Consider the following 21,266-nt stretch of genomic DNA (forward strand, 5'->3'; position numbering starts at 1 on the left):
ACGTACCACCGGTAGCAGCCTTGCAGCCTGTTACATAAAATTCCCTTCTGCTGCCATACGCGTTTCAAGCGTCTCTGCGCCCTTGTTCACTGGCTGACAAACGGAGAAACAGTGGCTTGATTTCATGCACGTGTTTTATTAAATTGTTCAAGTCCCACCCATGCAGGTTGTGACAAAGCATTCTGGTACTTGCTGTTTATATTGTCATCACTCGATCGTGCAAACCCAAGTGGAGGTCACTGCTGCTCCATTGAAATATTTCCTTGGTAGGTGGAAACAAATGTAAAGCACTGCTCCGCTCCCAATATTTGCCGGTGGCTCAGGCCCCCCTCGTTCTCATCACCGCTCGAAGTTCATGAACAGCTGAGATCCGCCAAAGTCCAGCGGCGGGGCACTCCCGTGGCCGGACTCGCCACAATACTTGAGAAAAGAAGGTTGCCCTCGTAGGAGACCACACAAGAGGGGTTAACAGCACACGTACCACCGGTAGCAGCCTTGCAGCCTGTTACATAAAATTCCCTTCTGCTGCCATACGCGTTTCAAGCGTCTCTGCACCCTTGTTCACTGGCTGACAAACGGAGAAACAGTGGCTTGATTTCATGCACGTGTTTTATTAAATTGTTCACGTCCCGCCCATGCAGGTTGTGACAAAGCATTCTGGTACTTGCTGTTTATATTGTCATCACTCGATCGTGCAAACCCAAGTGGAGGTCACTGCTGCTCCATTGAAATATTTCCTTGGTAGGTGGAAACAAATGTAAAGCAATGCTCCGCTCCCAATATTTGCCGGTGGTTCAGGCCCCCCTCGTTCTCATCACCGCTCGAAGTTCATGAACAGCTGAGATCCGCCAAAGTCCAGCGGCGGGGCACTCCCGTGGCCGGACTAGCCACAATACTTGAGAAAAGAAGGTTGCCCTCGTAGGAGACCACACAAGAGGGGTTAACAGCACACGTACCACCGGTAGCAGCCTTGCAGCCTGTTACAAAAAATTCCCTTCTGCTGCCATACGCGTTTCAAACGTCTCTGCGCCCTTGTTCACTGGCTGACAAACGGAGAAGCAGTGGCTTGATTTCATGCACGTGTTTTATTAAATTGTTCAAGTCCCGCCCATGCAGGTTGTGACAAAGCATTCTGGTACTTGCTGTTTATATTGTCATCACTCGATCGTGCAAACCCAAGTGGAGGTCACTGCTGCTCCATTGAAATATTTCCTTGGTAGGTGGAAACAAATGTAAAGCACTGCTCCGCTCCCAATATTTGCCGGTGGCTCAGGCCCCCCTCGTTCTCATCACCGCTCGAAGTTCATGAACAGCTGAGATCCGCCAAAGTCCAGCGGCGGGGCACTCCCGTGGCCGGACTAGCCACAATACTTGAGAAAAGAAGGTTGCCCTCGTAGGAGACCACACAAGAGGGGTTAACAGCACACGTACCACCGGTAGCAGCCTTGCAGCCTGTTACATAAAATTCCCTTCTGCTGCCATACGCGTTTCAAGCGTCTCTGCGCCCTTGTTCACTGGCTGACAAACGGAGAAACAGTGGATTTCCACCAAACTTGGCAAAATTGTAGGGACTGGTAGCCCGATGTGCCTTTGCTATGTCTCAATATATGTGCTCCAGTGGATTTTGAGTAATTTAGGTTAAAAAAAATATATATATCTATAAGCGCGCCCCGGTACGCGCACCGGGGCGCGTACCAGCGCGCCACGTGAGTTCGCGAGCGGAAAGCTGATTGGCTCTCGGGTGTCTGTAAACATTCCAAACAGTCTGGAGCGGCCGCCATATTGTGTCTCGGTAGGATCGAGACACAAGAGGTGGCCAAAACAAAGGGGGAAATGACCATAAGGGGGCAGGGTAGACCCCCCCTGACCCCCTAGGTTTGATGTGGGGGCTATAAAAGGGCCCCACGGGGCAATTAAAAAAAAAAAAATTTTGATTTGCGCGGGGGGAGCGCCTGGTACGCGCACCGGGGAGCGCACCAGGGAGCGTACCATGGGGAAAAAAGAATGACAGACTTTTCATTATTAATTGTTCTTTTTGTTATTTTTTTTTTTATTAAGTACCAACATGTAGGTACCAATGCAGAGTCTAAAATTTAATATACACTGTCTCCTTTGTAGATATTTTGCATGTTGTTACAGAAGTTATTGTGGTATATGGAATTCATACCATAGTCTGTCAGGAAAGCAGAAACAACATGGAGGCAGGAGATGATAAAGAGATGTTGAATACACATTGGAGATAATTTAGTGGGAGGAAGGAAGTAACTATGAGCAAACTTACTATGTAACACAAAAAAGTTGCACAGTATACTATAAGTCTCACTTTATATTATAAACATTTTAGAACTACTTGATGAATTACATATAAAAATGAATAATGTCTCGAACAATTTTTGATTATTAAATGTAAATTTATTTTTCTGATTCTTTTTCAAAATGTAATAAAACGTCTAACAATATATTGTCTGGAATGTCCTCATTTTCATTCTGTGATTCTATTGATTGCACACACTGAACTAATTCATGGTCCAGAGACTCATCCACAAAATCAAAGTTATCATTCTCAGCAATTTTTTCTTCAGGGTTGTTGTCCAAAACAATTTCAAAAGAAATATTCTGTTCTCCTTCCATTTTGTTGCTGTAAATTGCATAAAAAATAAATATCAGTAGAGATAGGGCACTGTTGGGTTTAAGTTCAGACAAGTAGTTTTGATTTTTTAACGGTGAAGTTATCTTTGGCCAGTGTATGGTATCAGGCTGGAATTAGAAATATAAAAAAGTGTATGTGATGAAGCCTAAGTACATTTATAATTATACAAGAGAAGCCTAACTCAATCCATAACTATAACAGAGAAGCCTATCTCAATCTATAACTATTACAGAGGGATAGTATATAACTATCAGAATATTTTTTTCTCAAATTAACTTAAAGTGCACAACATACTTCACTTTTGAAAAAAACAACTTACCTTTGAGAAAGCAGTTGAAGTTCTCAGTGTAATTCCTTTTCAAATGTACTTCAGGAGGTAGTAGTCAAAATGGCTGTGTTTCCCTCTCTTTTTTATATATATTCATGTACATAACCAATCAAATGTCAGGAAATAATCGTAGAAAATGAAAGTAACTTTTTAATTGGTTGTAAATTCTAACACTTCATATGTGTTTTTGTCATGTAATTTACCTCCGGATATTTAGACAGGCCTACAGCCTAAATGTCTCAATGGAATTCCACCAAATTTGGGTAAATGGTAGGGACTGCTATGTAGTAGGGCCTATTCTATATTTGGTGAAAGTGTCTCCAGTGGTTTTTCTGTAAATTACTTTCCCACCTTTTTTTAGGGAGCACTTACCGGTGCGCGCCCCGGTACGCGCTCCGGCAGCGTTATGGAAGTCCTCCATTTTGTGTTTCGGTAGAATTGAGACACAAGATGGAGGACAAACAACGTTGGGAATGGGTAGAAGGGGGCACGGTAGACACTTCTTGACCCTCTAGGTTTTCTGAGGGGGGTTTAGGAGGCCCATTTATGTCCCCCCCAAAAAAACATTTTTAAATTTTTCACGGGGGGAGCGCCCGGTACGCGCACCGGGAAGCATACCGGGAGCGTACTTTGGTGAAAAATAGTGAAAAAAGTTAGAAAAAGAAAATCATTATGAGTGATCAGAGGTAGGGTAGCCCTGAAAAGAGCTTTTGTGTTCTGTGGCTGATTTAAGTACCTACAAGTAGGTTCCAATGCACAGTCTTAAATTCAGGAGGAATATTCTATTTCCCTCATCTGAGAAGTGCACACCATCTCCTCTGTAGATGTCTTGCATGTTGTAACGCAAGTTATTGTTGTATATTGAACCCATTCCATAGTCTCTCATGTAAGCAGAAACAGATTTATTCACATGTTTCCGTGCTTTCTCAAATTGTGGACAAAATTGGTTGGACCATTTCATTTCTGTCTTTGGCATATATTAGAATATACCAAGGCAGTTTGTGGAAAAAGTGTCATCAATAAATCAAAGGTGTCCTTTAAAAGCATTTCCAGACCAACCCCAGTCATAGTGCCCAAGTCATTTCCACCACAGTGCACTATTAAGAGGTCAGAGTTTGGCAGATGCAAAAAGGTTTTCACCAATGGTATCAATTGGTGACATCTCAATCCTCTCTGGCCAATCCACTTGATTTCCACATTTGATAAATCAAGGTTGTGAAAATTTGTGCTAGCTGCAAACCTTTGAGCCCAGTGGATGTAGCTATGTCCAATAATCCACACAGAATACACGATGAGAGAAGGTTCTGGTGCAGTCAGATGAAGTGTGGGAATGAAATGGCAGTTGGAACAGTAGGAGTTTACAAAAAAATAATTGTGGAGTTTCTCTGCTCTTGAATCACAAGCAATGATTGGTGGATTCAGATAGTTGAAAACTGAAAGTTAGGGTGCATGGTTGTGTTGTGTGAAAGAAGCAATTTGAATGGTTAAGAAAAAGCCACTAAAAGCAATAGTGCCCTGGATAAGCTGGTGTATTGAGAGGTCAAACATCCTTGCTGACTTAATTTGCAACATTGTAGAATAAACTTTTGAACCTAAGAGTTCAGTTGGGAGGGAGTTGCTATGGTAACAGATAGAAAGGTCTGAGAGGGGGAAGGGTGTTGGTTTGAAAAAAGGGAGGGAAGAGTTTTGGTTGGTTGAAATGAGGCATATGTGTGTAGAATTAGAGGTTTTCTCTGCCAGTCTTGGTTTCCGTGTATTGAGTGCACACCTTTTGCTCTGCTAAAGAAAAATTGGTGTGTGTGTCTGACACTGTTCTTAATCTCCCAAAGCATTTGTAAAGGTAAGTAATGATTCATTTAATTTAGATAGAGACTTATTTGCTCTATGGAGAAGATTTGTAAGCAGATAGTGAAGTTTCAGTAGTAAAATTGAATGCTTGTACATAGGACTTGTGCTGTGTTTGTAAAAAGTTATTTAAAAAACGATTTTAGGGTATAAGAATGGCTTTTATTTTTTTGAGAAGCAATTAATAGTGTCTGCCTCTGTAAAGAAATATATTTGAATGTTTTAGAATTATGTCACCTGCGTTACCTCAAATTAGGAAGCAGATTGAGATTTTTTCTTGTTGGTTTGTGGCATGTTTTTTGGAAATGCTTGATATTAAAATATGCAAGATAGAGGAATTGTCTTTTGTGAAACAGTGAGGTTTCAGTAGTGAAATGAAATGCTTGTACATAGGACCTGCGCTGTGTTTGTAAAATGTTATTCAAAAAACGATTTTGGGGGCAAATCAATGGTATTTACATTTGGGCCTTATTTATGATTGCGTTGTGGCGCTGGAGTGTCACTTTTAACATGGTAAAAAAGTGATGCACCGGTGGTGGAAGGCCTTCATAAATAAGGTCCAGAGTTTCTTTGCTGTTGATTTCTGTCTTGCTTTTTGATAATGCTTGCTATGTATATTCACAAGATAGGGGATTTGTATTTTGTGAAACAGTGAGGTTTCAGTAGTGAAATTGAATGCTTGTACATAGGTCCTGCGCTGTGTTTCTAAAATGTTATTCAAAAAAACGATTTTGCGGGCAAATCAATGGTATTTACATTTGGGTGTTATTTATGATTGCCTTGTGGCGCCGGTGCGTCACTTTTAACATGGGAAAAAAGTGACGCACCGGTGGCGCAAGGCCTTCATAAATAAGGCCCTGAGTTTCTTTGCTGTTTGTTTGTGTCTTGCTTTTTGATAATGCTTGGTATGAACATTTGCAAGATAGGGGATTTGTATTTTGTGAAACAGTGAGGTTTCAGTAGTGAAATTGAATGCTCGTACATAGGTCCTGTGCTGTGTTTTTTAAATGTTATTAAAAAACCGATTTTGGTGGCAAATCAATGGTATTTACATTTGGACCTTATTTATGATTGCCTTGTGGCGCTGGTGCGTCACTTTTAACATGGGAAAGAAGTGACGCACCGGTGGCGCAAGGCCTTCACAAATAAGGCCCTGATTTTCTTGCTGTTGGTTTGTGTCTTGCTTTTTGATAATGCTTGCTATCAACATTTGCAAGATAGAGGATTTGTATTTTGTGAAACAGTGAGGTTTCAGTAGTGAAATTGAATGCTTGTACATAGGTCTTGCGCTGTGTTTCTAAAATGTTATTCAAAAAATGATTTTGGGGGCAAATCAATGGTATTTACATTTCGGCCTTATTTATGATTGCCTTGTGGCGCCGGTGCGTCACTTTTAACATGGGAAAGAAGTGATGCACCGGTGGCGCAAGGCCTTCATAAATAAGGCCCTGAGTTTCTTTGCTGTTTGTTTGTGTCTCGCTTTTTGATAATGCTTGGTATGAACATTTGCAAGATAGGGGATTTGTATTTTGTGAAACAGTGAGGTTTCAGTAGTGAAATTGAATGCTTCTACATAGGTCTGCGCTGTGTTTCTATAATGTTATTCAAAAAACGATTTTGGTGGCAAATCAATTGTATTTACATTCGGGCCTTATTTATGATTGCCTTTTGGCGCCGGTGCGTCACTTTTAACATGGGAAAAAAGTGACGCACCGGTGGCGCAAGGCCTTCATAAATAAGGCCCTGATTTTCTTTGCTGTTGGTTTGTGTCTTGCTTTTTGATAATGCTTGGTATGAACATTTGCAAGATAGGAGATTTGTATTTTGTGAAACAGTGAGGTTTCAGTAGTGAAATTGAATGCTTGTACATAGGTCCTGTGCTGTGTTTCTTAAATGTTATTCCAAAAACGATTTTGGTGGCAAATCAATGGTATTTACATTTGGACCTTATTTATGATTGCCTTGTGGCACTGGTGCGTCACTTTTAACATGGGAAAGAAGTGACGCACCTGTGGCGCAAGGCCTTCATAAATAAGGCCCTGATTTTCTTTGCTGTTGGTTTATGTCTTGCTTTTTGATAATGCTTGCTATCAACGTTTGCAAGATAGAGGATTTGTATTTTGTGAAACAGTGAGGTTTCAGTAGTGAAATTGAATGCTTGTACATAGGTCTTGTGCTGTGTTTCTAAAAAGATAATTTCTCTTTGCAGCACAATGTTTTAACCAAGCATTATGCAAAAATATGAGTAATCTGAGGAAACATAGATGATATGATTGTAAAATGTGTTAATATATTTCTTGAATCATGCAGATACTATCTAATCAACCTTTTTCTTTGTAATGTTCTAGTCTTGAGTTACTCTCTATTACACCTTTTGTCTGTTTTATACCGTTTCTCTTTCTCTTTCTGACTTTTTTTCTCTCTTCCTGTTACACCCTCTGTCTGTCCTATTTCTTGTAACATCCTGTCTCTGATTTACTTCCTCTTACTCCCTCTCTGAAACTTACTCTCTGTCTCTTCCTTTACAGGCTCTCTCTGTTTTAGTCTCTTTTACAACCTTTTCTCTTCTAACACCCTCTCTCTGTGTTAGTTCCTGTTACACCCTTTCTCTGTTTTATACCCTGTTACATCCTTTTTCTGATTTACTCCCTTTTTTGACTTACTTCCTTTCCCTATTACATCCTTTTTCTGTCTTTCAACATATTATACACTCTCTTTGTCTTAGTCCTTTTGTATGTTTTACTCCCTCTACCTGTTTCTTTGTCTGAGTCTCTCTGTGTTTTTGTGTTACTCCCTCTAGCTGTTTTTCTTTGTCTTACTCCTAGTTATATAGTTGCTGTGGTATAAACTTAGATATGTTGCAAATTAGTGTTCATATCGTTTGCTTATTGTGATTGCTTTGTTGTTTGCTAATAGTGGTCTATAATGTGTTATTTTTTCTTTACCACAGATTGAAATCAATATTTAAAAAGTAAGCAAAAATGCCGTCAAGGCAAAGGAGAAGAAAAAATACCATACGGAAAATTACAAAATTAGCAACGGAAGTAAAGGAATCCTCTACAACAAGTACTTCAAAAAACACCCAAAAAGGTCCTGGTAAGACAACTAAGTCTTTTTTTCGCAACATATGTAAAACAAAAACAAATGTTAACGGTAATGTGAAGATCCAGAAGGAGAGAGCAAATTTGAAAAGGAAGGAGAGGCCCTCAAAAAATGTCTCTATTGGAGCAGGAGAGAAGAATATGGATAGCAATAGAAGGTTAAATCAATTTAGGGACATTCGTAGACGAATGTTTCGCAATAGGGTAGTTTTAAATTTGCTAAAAAATGAAAAGAAAGGTAAACAGAGAGCTGCTTTTTACAAGAAAAAGAAAAGTGTAGAGAAGATTGTTGATCAGGCTTTTGAAGTTAAGAAAAAAATTTTTATTTTAGTAATCAACAGAATTAGGATACTTATTAAGTCAATTGATGTTTTCAAATCGAACAGTAGATGGAAAAGAATAATTAATCGGACTAATTTTTGTGAAGTATTTTCTGGAGAATGGATGCATAGTTCAAGTTCTGAGCCATTTTTTAATGAGGAGAGTTACTTTCAGGAAAATGATTTGGTGCATGCAGTTGACACCAGTGGTCGAGCATATGAGGTGAAAGATGGTTGTGTGATGGAAAAAGAGAAACTTGTGTCTAGAGACGCAGAAGAGGTGTTAGCTGATGAAGTTTTAGGGAGACGTACTAAGGGTCCAGTATACACATGGAAGTGCAGTAGTATTTGTAGTGTACAACAGGATTCAATTGATTTGCTTCGAAATTTCTTACGTACATATAGTAAGAAAAGTCTAAAACAAAAAATGATCCTTGCAGAGTGAGAGAAAACACAGGTTTGCATGGGCATTCACTGGCTTGTCTTTCTAGAAAAGTATGTCAGAGTGTTTTTCATCATTTTAGGATGTTAGCAGTGCATCATAATAAGGTGAGGAAATTAGTGAGAAGGTTGTATTATGCAAAAAGTCCAGCACTTAAGCTTAAACAGTTAAACAGTGCTCTTTTACATGGATCTGAAGTAGATGTGAAGACTATTTGTGAAGAAATTGAGTTTTGTTATTTTGGGAACAAAGAGGACAGTGTAGAAATGGATATAGTAATGGATGGTAATGTGGAAGACAATGTACAGATTTCAAGTACAGAAAAGTTTGACAAGGAAATTACCAAGTTTAAGGTGAAATCAAGTGAAAGGCCTAATTTAACTTGTGTGTGTGTTGTCGACGGACTCATTATAAGATTCAGACTAGGTTAGTTGATTTATTTGCAAAATGTGAATTGGAAAATAATAGTGAATGGAAGGATTTTGTAAGTTATTTGTTGGTGGGGAATTATTTTGATTTGAGTTTTGATCAGCGTATTTGTAATTATTGTTTGAAAAAATTAAATGAAAATAGAATGCCTGCTTGAGCTGCTCATAATAATCTTCAGTTGATAGATATTCCTTCTGAATTGATGGATTTAAATACTTATGAATCAATTTTGATTCAATGTGTCCATCCTTTTCAAGCTATTGTTCGCGTGGAGCCTAAGATAGGGAAAATACCTCCTACAGATTTACAAAGAGGATTAAAGGGAAGAGTTGTTTATTTGCCTCTAGATGTCAAGAAAAATATTGATACAATTGGTGTAGAAAGAGTAGAAGAGGATTCTCTGGTTATTCTAGTTAATGGTGTTCTGACAAAGAGTAAGAAAATCTGGCAAGATTTAGTGGATGTTAGGAAAGTCAAAAAGGCAACGTTGTATTTGGTCAAAAACAATGAGTACTATAAAGATGTAAGTGTTGGAGCAGAAGAAACAGCTACAGAAGAAGACAGTGATTGTTCAGTTGGCCAAATTGAAAAAGTTGATTTGTCTAGAAGTGAAGAAATATATGAACATTATACTGTTCATCCTTTGCATTACAAAGAAGTAATGGGGAATGCAATTGACTTGTTTCAAATGAAAGCAGCAAAAGGAAGTCCTATTAGTGTATGGGAAGCAAGTTTGGAAGCTCGTTGTTTTCCACAGTTATTTCCAACAGGTCGAGGTGGACGATATGACGATCGACCAGTTCAAATTCCTGCAGCTGAATACCGGACTTTAAGATTATATGCTGAAGATCCAAGGTTTCGTCAATGCATTCCGTATTTGTTTCATCTACTGTATGAAAGTGATTTGTCTGGGCTTTCTTATGCAGTTAATCATATACTGAAAAGTGGAGCTCATCTGCAAAATGTTTCGGCGAGGGACTTTATGGAGAAAGTCAATCTGCAAGACACTATTTTGGAATCTCAGCTAATCAATCTCATGGCATGTCAGCGTGGAACAAACGAGTATTGGTTCCGCCGTCAAGGGGAATTGAAATGTATGCTAAGAAACTTAGGAACTCCTACATGGTTCCTCACTCTTAGCTGTGCTGAGTATGCATGGGACGACTTACTTCAATTTCTACGAGAGGCAAATAGAAACATACAAAATATAGAATTGAAAACACCTGGAGAACTGTGTTCTTTGGATCCAGTGAATGTTTGCAGATATTTTAATCATAGATTTGAAGCTAGGATGTCTTTTATTACCAACAAAAAAAATCCTCCCCTTGGAGAGGTTTTGGATTTCTTTTGGAGGAAGGAATATCAAGCGAGAGGTGCTCCTCATATACATATGTTGTTATGGAATAAAGATGCACCCAAATTTGGAACTGATTCGGATGACACAGTGATGAGTTTTATTGAAGAATATTCAACATGTGCTGTTCCGAAAACTACTGAAGAAAACAGTTTAAGGCAACAAGTTTTACGTTTTCAATCTCATCGTTGTGGAAAGTACTGTCGTCGAAAATTCAAAAACAAGGAAAAGTACTACACGAAATGTCATTTTGCATTTCCATGACCAGTGATTTCTAAGGGAAGAGTAAATAATTTGATGTCATCTCTACGACATACTGTGACGAGGAAATCACCCAAAAATACATATCATTTAAAAAGAAACGAAGAGTCCAGGTTCATCAACGACTACAACCCAGTGATTTTGTCCATGTGGAATGCTAATATGGATATTCAGTTCGTTCCTGACAACTCTATTGCTGGGGCTCGATATGTGACATCTTACATCACAAAAAAAAGAAAAGACAGAACTGAAGGAAATGTGGGAGGACATTTCACATGAAAAGAGTCTAAGCAAGAAATTATACAGTTTCAGTCTGAAGATGTTGTCGCATCGAGAAATTGGAGCATATGAATGTTCTGATCGGTTATCATCAGCAAGTCTCTATGCCAATCAAGAACAATCATTTGGGTGAGTCTAGGTCTTGCTGCAACACGAAACCGAGTTTTGAAATCTGTACAAGAAATTGAATATTTGGCGGAGAAAGAACCAAACAGTACAGATATTTTGAAGACAAACATGTTGGATACATACTATTCAAATAGAAGTACTCACCTTGAGAACACTTGTTTGTATGAAGTTCTGCAAAACTACAGTTATAAGAGGAACATCACAGAAGATATCAATAATGGAAAATATGCTGTCATTGGGTATGAAGGATGTCTAGTGAAGCAGAGAAAAGGCCATTTGATTAATCATCGAAAATTGATTTGCGAAGCTCCAAAAGAGAATTTTACTATTTAGCTCTTTTGCAACTCTTTAAGCCATGGCGTACAGAAGAGGAACTACTTGGAGATTTTCTCTGTTATGAAGACTCTTTTAATGCAACTAAGGATACCATAGAATGTCCTGTTTTTCCAAATTATCTGCAAATGTTGAACGAAGAAATAGAGCAAGAAACCACAATTGCTGAAGAGATTGCTAGAGACAGTTCTCAAGACAGTCAGAGTTCTACTTCATTGAGTCAGGATCCACTAGGAGGACCAATTATCAAAAATGAAGCTGCAACTGCCATGGATGAGGTGGAAAGAGCTATGGAACAAGCTCAAGAGGATGAAGTTAACTTAAAAGATTTGGTAAAGCAACTAAACGTTGAGCAGAAAAAGATATATGACGAAGTCACAGAACAGATTGAACATGGATTCAGACATGAGAAAAAAGTGTGCTCATGTACATCATTTAAGCCTGTTCGACTGTACGTAAGTGGAGAAGCGGGAACAGGAAAAAGTTTTCTTATTAAAGCCATTGCAACTTATTTGCAGAAAAGGACTGAATCACCGCTGTCTTGTGTTGTAACCGCTCCAACTGGACTGGCAGCACATAACATTAAAGGGATTACTCTACATTGTTTACTGATGCTGCCAGTTGAGCATGCTAATAAATTGCATTACAACAAGCTATCTGGAGATGCGTGTTCTGAAGTTTCCAGAGTCTTGAAGAAAATGAAACTTCTTATCATTGATGAAGTAAGCATGGTCTCAAATCTAATGCTTGCTTTTGTGCATTTGAGAATGCAAGAAATTTTTAGAACAGAGTATGATGTGTTATTTGGAGAAAAACACATTATTGTTTTTGGAGATCTACTGCAGTTGACTCCAGTAAAAGGACAACCAGTGTTTAAAATGCTTACGCATGAAGATACCAGGAAGTCCCTTGGAAGCATTGGAAACGTTAATATATGGTTACATTTTAATTATGCTGAACTGCTTCAAAATATGCGACAGGCAAAGGATGAACATTATAAAAATATTCTACAAGATGTAAGAATCGGAAAAGTAAGTGAGCTTGGGAAAGAAGCTTTACATGCTCGATTAATCTCAAATTTGTATCCAAATGAAAACATTCTTCGAGAGAATATTTTTAAAAAAATGACTGAGAAGAAATCTGGGATATGTTTGATGCCAACTCTGCAAGAATGTTCCATCTTCAACAACAAAATGTTAAAGTTAGAAAATGAAGAAATTGTGAAACTGGAAGCAATAGATAAAATAGAGCATATGGGTGCAACAATTGTTTTGTCAAAAAATTTGAAAACAAAATTAGATTCATTAGAGAAAAGTATTTCTAAAACAGCTGGTTTTGAAAAGACTCTGAATGTGTGTTTAAATTGTCGTATCATTTTGAGAAGGAATTTAAATGTTGAAAGAGGTCTGGTAAATGGAGCAATGGGTTATGTTGTTGATTTTGTGAATTATAGAAATAGAGATGGAATTGAATTTTTACAAATAAAATTTGATGGCATTGAGCAAGTACAACAAATCAGTCGTTGTTCTGTTAGATTTTTGCTTGTAAAAGACTTATATGTGCACCAAAAACAGTTTCCTGTTTGTTTGGCATATGTGGTGACAATTCATAAATCTCAAGGTTTAAGTGTAGATAGTGCTTTGGTGAACATTGGAAGATCTGTGTTTAAAGAGGGTATGGCATATGTGGCATTATCATGAGTCAGAACTTTATCAGGATTGTACTTGATTGAGTGTGATGAGACAAAGATTTGTGCAGATCTAGATTGTGTTAAAGAATACAATAGGTTAAGAAGAGAGTATGCTCCACATTTGCCTCAATATCCTCTGTTTGAAAAACGTGTGGTAGGCTGAAAAAGAAGAAATGAGGAGAATAATTGCAGTGAGGTAGTAGCAAAAAGACAAAAAGTAGATGAAACTGTAATTCAAAACAGAAAGAAAAAGGATTCTGATGAAAATGTTGTTGGATTTCAGTTTGAAAACAGTTCTGGTGTCAACTGCTATGCTAATGTAGTGGTTAATGTTGTTTTTTTTCTTCAAACTTTACAAGAACAGATTGTTGAAAATCGGGATCAAAGATTGTGTGGTTTATTGAATTCTGTGTTTGAGAAATGTAGCAGTGATAGAGCAAAAATAGAAAGTGTAACATAAATTCGAAATATTTTCGATATGTGTTCTGGTCAAGATAAATTTTCACAGAACATTCAGCAGGATTGTCAGGAATTTTTGATGTATATGTTTGGTGTTTTGGAAGATGAAGGTGTAGATGTAGATAATCTTTTTAGCCTTTCTTATCAATGGCAGCATGACTGCCACAACTGTAGTTCATCAAGTACTACTAGAATAGACACTGAAAGATTTATATATTTGACTTTACCAGACTGTAAATCAGTGTCATTTAATAATCTAGTTAAAGCAGCAGATCATAATATGGTGTGTACCCAATGTAAGGGGGCCATTATGATTGCGGTTTTTCCACATCCTCGGGGCCGGCGGAAGGCACCGCCGGCCCAGAGGATGCGGAAAAACGGCAGCGGACTGACCAAAGACCCACCACCACATTAGAATGGCTGGTGGGTCCTGGTTTCCGTCCGCAGCTTTTCTGCTGCGGTCGGCTTACAACCGCGGCGGAAAAGCTCTAATATGGTGACGGTGTCTTCCAGACACCGTCCACCATATTAGGATGGCCTATAAATTATGCTTTTCTGCGGCGGGTTTTCCGCCGTGGAAAAGCATACGGAACTTCACTGCGGGGGCCCGTTGCGGGCCCCCTAGGTGAAGGGGGTGGGGGATGCACATGGGGGGTACCTATGGTACCCCCCTGCATTTGCATGCAGAAAGCGGCAGGCACCGCGTGGTGCCTGCCTCTTACTGCATGCAAATGCAATGCGTGCATTTTTAACATTGCGGCGGGTGCATCTTGAAGCTCCACCCGCCGCAATGTTAAAAATAGAGGATGTGACCACAACCCTTGCGGTCACATCCTAATTTCACAGAAGGGAACTCCGCATGCCATGATGTTCTTAGATCTTTTTTCATAGGAAGTCGATGAAATGGAAGTTATAGAGAACAGCAGACTTTTTTTCCACCAAAAGGACCTTCACTATCTACTATTTGGCCTCAAGGAAAAGTAAGTGAATCAAAGATTAGTTTACATATGTGATTTGTAAGTTTTTATGGGTTTTTTTAAACACAATCTTTTAGATTGTGTTTTTTTTTTCCGCTGTTATATGATGAAGAGTTTGAACTCACTAATTTAAGTGAAATTCAATATATTCTGAGAACAGCAAAAATAAACAATGTAACATATTGTATAATTCATTCTATAGTTTGCATTGTGTAATTTATATTGTATTCCCATTGTCTCACACTCATTTTCCTTTTTCCAACCTTATTTAGCTCTCTTTACTCACTTACACTGCCTTTCTTTCACTTTGTTTCATCGCTGTTCCTTTACTCCACTTCTTTCACAGCTCCTCAATCCAATTTCAACTGTCTGCATTTCCTCTCTCCCTTGCACCACTTTTCAGCTTTCTCACATTCTCTCAGTACCACTGCTTTAGTTCTCTTCCCCTCTCTTTCCTTCTTTTGCTCCTTTACTCTTTTTCCATTCTTCACTCATTGTACTGCAGTTCACTCAGTCCTTCCCTTTGTCTTTCTGTGTACTTACTTTCTCACTCCTTTTTCCCCTATCGTTCTATATTAACCTCATTCCTTTCATCCCTTCACTCTGTGACTCCCCTTCACTCACTCTCAGTCATCTTCCATTCCTCTTTCTTATTAATGGATCCTCATTTAGACTCCTTTCCTTTTCACTCATTTTCCTTTTACTTTCTTCTCTTTTCTGATTTTGTTTTGGTATCTCACATTCTTTTAGTATCTTACTTATCTTCAGTAATTTGTTCTCCTTCTATTTCTTTTTCCCTCTTTTTTGTCTTTCTACATTACTTTATTTCTGTTTTTGTATCCTTCACTCTTGCTTTATTTCTTAGTACACTTTTTTAGATTTTTTACCTCTTGACCTGTTTCTTCTATTTTAAAATATATATTTTACTAATTATAACTTGTTTTTTCTTTTGTCTTTCACAGATACAAAGTGTAGTTTAAACATGCAAGTAAGTTTTCATTAATTATATGGTAAGTGTGACTACAAAATGTAGTTTTTCATCACCCTTTGCTTTAACCTCACTACTTTTCTCTCACCCTCCCTCACCTGTTTCCTTACTCTGCTTCCCTCACTTATTCTTATCCTCCTTGTTTACTTCTCTTTTCCTTACTTTCCTACCACATTCAACTTCTTTCAGTGCCCCTGCTCATCCACACTCCCTCACTTACCTTTTTTTCTGGTTCACTTAGTCCCTTTCTGACACTCCTTCCTCTGTTCTTTCTCTCTGTCACTCCCCATGTCTTACCCTTATTCACTTTTATCCACCCTCTTTCACTCCTCTTTACTTACACTCACTGCTATTTTCTTTCCCTCCGTCACCACTGTTCCTTTTCTCTGGTTCCGTCACTACCTGTCATTACCCATCCTTTACTCTCCTTCCTTTTACTTTCATAACCCATTCACATTCTCCCAGAACCTCTGCTTTACTCTTCTTCCTCTTTCTTCTCTTCTTTTGCTCCCTTATTCATTTTCCTTTTCTCAGTTACTTCCTCTTATACCTTTTCTCTGTTTTACTATCTATTACACAGTCCCTCTGTGTTTCTCCCTCTAGCTCTCTTTCTCTTTACACCACTCTCTTTGTCCCCATTCCTCATGCTCACTCCTTCATTATTTTATTTTTTTTGGTGCGCTGACGGGACGCGCCCCGGTACGCGCACCGGGGCGCTCACCGGTACGTGCACCGGGAGCGCTCCAGAGTGAAATATAAAAAAAAAATGAATATACTTTAAAAAAAATATATTATATTAGTATACAATATAGGATTCATTTTTAGAAAAACATACCTTTCTAAGCTATAGATATTTGCGAAAAAATAACCTTAGAAATTCACTAAAAAACACATAGGTATGAGGCCCTATAAAAAGTTAGGAATTAGCAGTTAAAAAACCTATGAAATTCACAGAAAAAAAGCATAGGTTTCACACCAGTTATAGTTAGGAATTAGCATTTAAAAAACCTATGAAATTCACTGAAAAAACCATAGGTTTCACACCAGTTATAGTTAGGAATAAGCATTTAAAAAAACTATTAAATGAGTGATGTCACTGACCATGTCATGAGTGATGTAATATGTGATGTCTTTAGCAGTGCATTACACGCGCAAGTTATAGTGAGTCCAACTAAATATAACGTGGGAATTTCAATGGTTTTATGTCAGTAAAATTTCCAGGTAACTATAACTGGTGTGAAACCTATGGTTTTTTCAGTTAATTTAATAGGTTTTTTAAATGCTAATTCCTAACTATAACTGGTGAGAAACCTATGGTTTTTTCAGTGAATATATATATATATCCTTTTGGACTAAGAAAGCAAAAGGAAAATAAAATTGCCAGTAGAAAAGCCTTCCATTTACTTGAAGGAAGGAGCGCAGGGTTTAAATTGTCCATATAATTGATTTAATCTACAGTCAATTCACTGGAAACATATTTTCCACTTCATTCACAAAGTATCATGTGTTCCTGAAATTTCGAAGGCAGACTACTATCATCCATTTGAGTACCTCTATAACTTTATCTCTAAAAGAATTCTTAATTTATAAACATATTATCATTTATAAAAATGGATTTTCCTACACAAAAAATAGAAAAAACTCCTGATTGTATAACAAGTGGCTGACGTTAAAAAAGATTGATAACGGTTTCTCCAATGGTCCAAAATTCAACAGGCTGACAAAGCAATATTATTCAAAGGGGTGTATTATTTAAAACCAGTAACTTCTTAAAATGTTATTCCATTGAGAAGTCAATATTCAACAGCTTACTGCAATATTATGCTGCCCTTTTTATTGTTTTTTAGTTATAGCCATGCCTGCCTTTGTGGGCAGAGGTGATTTTGTGGGAGAAAAACTGGTCAAGCTCATAATCCATAGGTGTTGTGTAAATAAACCCACTGCACTACCCATGGAATGCCTCTTTACGGCAGTGTGAGGCAAGGCAAAGACTTTTGCTACTTTGTTTTACTCCATATCTATGAGGCCTTGCAAATCCACTCAGAGTGGCTTCGTGTCACCTCATAGATATCATTGAGAGGCTTGAGCTGCTGGAGCACCAATAAAATTGATGCTCTGGAGGTGCAAGTCTCTCATAAATAAGCCCCTAAACGGCTTATCTACAAGCCCCTTGGGCCACCAGTGCATCACTATTAATATGGGAAAAGGGCTCGTAAATAAGACTATAGAAGGGGTGTGTGAAAATCTTTTTTGCATAATTATGCAATGTTTCAATAAAATTGCACTAACCTATGCAAAAGTATGTGAAATACAAATCTTAGGAGCTATATTTTACCAAGTAAATTCCCCCAGCATGACGTTTCATGGCCTTGTAAATATGGACTCCTTTCACACATTATTCTGCATGAAACAGGAATTCCACGGGTGTTGCTGTGTGTGTTCCCATGCAACATCCAGGGGGCCGGACATATTCCCAGATTTAAAAAGTGTCTTAAACCTGGGAATGCATCAGAATACTACACCTCCCCAGGAGTGGCACAACAAGGAGAAATACTTGTATTTCTCCTCGTTTTTTGCTCTTTCTATCTGTGTGCATTCTGCAGCACACAAACAAATGCCATTAATAATTGTTTTTGTGCAGGAAGGTTCCCCTTCTCTTATTAGCAAGCTAGACATATCTTAGAAACTCATTCAAGAATGCACAGACAGTGACACTGATTATCGATCAACTGTCTGCTATAAAATTATGGGCCCGATTTTATTCTTGGGGGCGGCTCAATCCTCCACCAGGGTGATAGTCTAAATTACTCCATCACCCTAATGGAGGTGCCACCCACAAAATTTAAAAATGTCTGCTGTCCCAGCAGACATATGTAGCATTGACAGGAACAGCCATCACAATGGTTACTGTCAATGTATTGTAAGTTTGATGAATGGCTCAGTTAACATGAAGGAGCTGTACGGCAAACTTATAATGATTACTTTTATTTTCAAAAACATAATCCCAAAGCTGAATTTTCTTTACATAGAGAGGTGTCATTGAGCACTTTTCAATGCCACGTACCGCCAGGGTTTGCCTGTCAGTGATGGCCATTGAAAATCGGCTGTATATCTGCCCATCTAAATTAGGTGGACAGACATACATGCACACTTCTTACTCCGCCAGGCCGCCGAAGGGGTGTGTCTAAGGTAGAGATGGAGTAGTTCCTTCTGTCATCAAACAAATTGTCTGCCCAATTCTAAATTAGGCAGGTCGAACATAATACTCGCAGACAGGTAATTTTATGGCCATTGCGATGAAGTTCACCCTCCGCTAACATTTAAATCACACACATATGCTTTGAAGTGCATTAACTTGTCCAATTATGAAAATACATACCTGTTATATCAAAGGCAGAATATTATTTTTTTGCACACATCACTTGATTCCTCCAAATAAAATAAAATCATTTTCATAGAAAAATAATTTTATCCTGAAGTTCCAGCTTTTCATTTTTAGTACATGCATACTCAGCGCCCAAACATCAATTTCACTTTTGCCATACTTGGATAAACATTTGTCTCCATATCATACTCTAGATGCCAACAATGTGTTAGGAATCACTGCTACTATAAACAGCGAGCAGAATATCTAGAATGGCACTGAGACCATGGATGGCTTTAAACATGCCAAAAATGATCATCAGTGCTCCAGGTCAATAGTTTGCACACGGAGCATTCCATCCTTCCATGAATGGCTCTGAAATGCCAGGAAATTACCCTAGTCCGTTATGCATGTCCCCAAAATGCTAAGAATTCACACCAATTTGCTAGGGCCAGGTTTTTGCCCAGAGGGAGTGCCGGCATTACATGGATGGCACCAGAATGCCACGAAGAACCAGCATTATGCCACGTGTGCAACTGAACTGCTAGTAAACTCACTTGCACGTACATACATGCAGCCTTCTGCACTCACACCATTTTAGTTATTTTTCACTACCTTCTGCTGCCTTGCGGTTCTAGTTTGGTACCTTTTTTTTAGTTGCCAATGCTTCGTGGATGCTCCAGGCACACAGCTCGATCTTGGTCAAGTTTCATACACAGATTGGCCTCTGTGCTGTCAATTACAATATGAGGAGGCGGTGCCTTGCAATTAGGAGCAGCACTCTGTTAGAGAGATGTGAAGCCCGTTTGAGGGTCTGTCTCCTCTCAAAAACGGCATGTAGTAGTGATTATAGGACCTTCTTTATGCACATGAATCCAACTTCTAAAGTCAGTTTATAGGAAAGGTGGGTGGAAGCTACTCAATACGCTGGCTTTCAATTTGACTGACAGTGACATTGTTATGATGTACTTCCTATAATACATTACTTTAATTTTTGGATGATAAAATATGGGTTTTTGTCCTGAGTTAGTCAAGGGATCAAGAATTTTTATCATCCTTACGGATTTGTAATTGACCTGGGTCACCCAATCAGACCTGTCACCCTAGTCAATTTCTTTTATCTCAGAGTGTTAATGTTAATGGTAATGAAGCTTACAAAGTGCAGTGCTACCCTAAGTTGTCCTGGCGCTGGGAGCTGCCTGCTTGGTTGCTGGGAAGGGATGACTGATCAGGAAAAAGCCAGGTTTTCAGCCCCCTTCTGAAAGAGAGCTCAGTTGCACTTCTGAGGCGGAGGGGAAGGCCGTTCCAGGCTTTTGCAGCACAACAGAAGAAACTCCTACCCCCCCAACTGGCTTTTTTGACCCGAGGAATTATTATTTGTTTTGCCTCAGCTGAGCGCAGTGCTCTGCCGGGAACATACCATTGAAGGTGTTGTCTCATGTAAGCAGGACCAGACCCCTTAAGAGCCTTAAAGACCATACAGAGGGTCTTAAATTCCACGTGTTGTTTCACCGGAAGCCAGTGAAGGTTTTGAAGTCCCTTCTTCACTGAAACCAACGTTGGGCTGCCCAAAAGGACCCTAGCTGCTGCATTTTGCACGACCTGGAGTCGGTTAAGAGGCCTTTTTTGGATGTTATGATAAAGGCCGTTGCAATAATCCAGTCGAGACAAAATGAGAGCAGTGAATACTGTCCTGAGGCTATCTTCAGGAAGAAGAAATTGAATTTTCCTCATGATCCTGAGAGGATGGAAACAGGAGGATACGGCCCGACTAATCTGATTCCCAAAGGAAAGTTTAGAGTCCACGATCACCCCCAAGTTCTACACCTTGACGGTAGGGACTGGGGCGAGCCCATGATATCAGGCCACCAGTCGGGTGTCCAGAGGTTCGAGGAATTACAGAGGATGATCACCTCAGTTTTTCCTGCATTTAACTTAAGGCCGTTTGCAGACATCCAACTTGCAATGGCTTGCATGCAGTTGTGGCAGTCTTGACCTGTCTCAGCCTCTTTGTCCTTCTGAATTGACAACACTATTTGTGTGTCATTGGCATAAGAGGTCAGCTGGAACCCAAATGATTGAATAAGCCTGTCAGCAGAGACACATATACATTGAATAGCGTAGGGCTAAGCGCAGACCCCTGCTGAACCCCGCAGGGCAGGGAGAAAGGCCTTGATCGATCTTTGCCCATGTCCACTGTTTGGGTTCTGTCAGTGAGAAAAGATTTTAGGAGGGCGTGGGCCTTGCCTTGAACCCCCCTTTCGACTAACCGGTCCAGCATCACTTCATGGTGGACCGTGTCGAAAGCCGCCGAGAG

This window comes from Lissotriton vulgaris, chromosome 6 (assembly GCF_964263255.1).
Source record: "Lissotriton vulgaris chromosome 6, aLisVul1.2, whole genome shotgun sequence".
Classification (NCBI taxonomy): Eukaryota; Metazoa; Chordata; class Amphibia; order Caudata; family Salamandridae; genus Lissotriton; species Lissotriton vulgaris.